This window comes from Silene latifolia, chromosome 9, assembly GCF_048544455.1.
Source record: "Silene latifolia isolate original U9 population chromosome 9, ASM4854445v1, whole genome shotgun sequence".
In the NCBI taxonomy this organism is placed as follows: domain Eukaryota; kingdom Viridiplantae; phylum Streptophyta; class Magnoliopsida; order Caryophyllales; family Caryophyllaceae; genus Silene; species Silene latifolia.
Window position 1 is genome coordinate 106498468 of NC_133534.1, and position 2268 is coordinate 106500735.

At 38.9% G+C, this 2268-nt stretch overlaps 1 non-coding gene across 1 annotated transcript; it reads right to left on the bottom strand.

Annotated features, from left to right (window-relative positions):
* Positions 1-1347: 1347 nt before the first annotated feature.
* On the bottom strand, positions 1348-1454 carry LOC141603870 (small nucleolar RNA R71). The gene has a single exon (XR_012525711.1). It is a non-coding gene; the product is annotated as a small nucleolar RNA R71 (small nucleolar RNA).
* Positions 1455-2268: the final 814 nt, after the last annotated feature.

Sequence of the window (2268 nt, forward strand, 5' to 3'; positions counted from 1 at the left end):
TCATAATTAATTTGCTTGCTTGTTGACATTTCAACTTATGCATATGTTATGTTTGATGAAATGTGAGCCTATGAATCCTTGCATTTTTTACCCATCTCTTATCTCTTTAATGAGGCTTGTAAGATGTAAACCAACTCGAGCCTCATTAGACCATGCATAAAGTTAAAAAGGAAGGATTAAGTCGTCTTGTAGTTGTTGTACAGTCTAGATGACTCGGCTCCGGGAGCCAAACCTTCTTAGGGATTGTAAGATATACACTAACTCGATCCCATCACGGCAATAAGTGCTTGCATCTAGTTGAGAACATGTTTGTATGATCAACTCCCATGAATCCCCTTTGAACCCATGACACCCTAGTGCCTTTAATAATATTTTTACAAACCTCTTTAATTACTTTACTTTGTTTTCATTGATTTACTTTCATTTTGTTGATTAGTTTAGATTGTGCATCATCTCAACCCAAATTGTGACACCCTAAGACATAGCTATTTACAATTGAGAATCCTACACCAATACCCGTCCATTGGGTTCCAACCTTTACTTACCTCTTTACTAAGAGTAGTTTGTGAAGTTATAAATATTGTTTTGGTTGGTAGCTTTTGACGACGAGTTTGAACCGGACCAAAAATGGCGCCGTTGCCGGGGACGGTGTTAAATTGATTTGATTTTCATTAGTTGTTTTTAGTTGTGTCTTTCTTTACCTTGGGGAAGTCAAACTCCTCAAGGTTGTTCTAATTGTTTTCGAGTTGTTTGATATTTGACATGACTAGGAGATCACAAGGTAATCCATTACCTATTGATCTTAAAATTGAAAGGACCTCAACCAACAATAGAAGAGTTGCTAGAGGAACTTCAAGAGTTGTAGGTATTGGAGAAATTCTGGACTTACAACCAAATAACATTGAGTTCACAAACCCTTTTGCAGGAGATGGAGAGGATAACCCAATACAAAACCCACCACAAAATCAACCCACAATGCCTAAATTTTCATCACATTCCGTACCAACGGAGGAGACCCTACCAAATGGTACTTCTACACCACCACATTCAACCGGTAATTTCATTGCCAAATCCGCATTCATACAATTAGTTGAGAGAGGTCAATTTGGAGGTATGCCTATTGAAGACCCTCAATCACATATGGAGACTTTTTCTGAATATTGTGATGCGATTTCTCAAACCGGAGTTACTCAAGACCAAATCCGATGGGTATTATTTCCTTTTTCTTTGATCGGTACCGTAAAGCAATGGTTGAAGAGCCTAGACAAGGCTACCCATGGTATTGATTCATAGAAGAAGTTAGCACTTGCTTTCTACAAGAAATTATATCCTTCGGGGAAGGCCAATATGTTGAGAGCCCAAATCACCGGGTTCAAGCAAAGGGATAAAGAATCATTATAAGAAGCATGGGAGAGATTTAAGGACACTTGTCGTTCTTGTCCACACCATGGACTTAGCAAGTGGTTCCTTGTGCAACAATTTTGGAATGGTTTATATGAAGACTCCCGAAACATTCTCAATATGGGATGCAACGGAATGTTTACCGAAGTTGATGACAATCAAACATGGGCAAAAATCGATGAGATGTCGGTTCATAATTCCCAATATAGTAGTCCTCGAAAGGCCACTAGAGGAGGAAAGCATGAGGTAGATTCCAACACACAATTGGGTGCTCAACTAAGTGCTCATATTGACACCATCAATTTGAAGTTTGAAAAGGCCATGGCTAAGCTTGATGAAGCTTCCAAATCACCCAAACAACATTTTAATACTATAGTGGCATCATCCTCAATTCCAAGAGGGGTATGTGAGAGTTGTGGAGCTTTGGGACATGACCAAAGTGAATATAGGGGAACAAATGAACAAGTGAATGCTTTCCAAGCATACAAGAGTGGCACCCCTTATTCCAACTATTACAATGAGAATACCAAATTCCATCCAAATCTTTCATACCAGAGCCAAAATGTTCAAAACCGTCAACAAACATACATCCCACCTCCAATGAGAAATCAAGCTCACAGACCCTTTTACAACCAAAGCAAAAGTTATCAAAATCAACCTTCCTACAATCAATCCAATAACAAAGGCTTTGATGTCCAAAAAGCGGTCCTCCAAATGCAAAAGAACCAACAAGAACTTTTCACCCAAATGCAAAAAGATAGCCAAGCCAAAGATATCACCATCAACAACATCCTAGCCCACACCAAGATGTTGGAAACTCAAATGTCTCAATAACCATCTTCTATCTCTCAAAAACAAAAGCGGCAA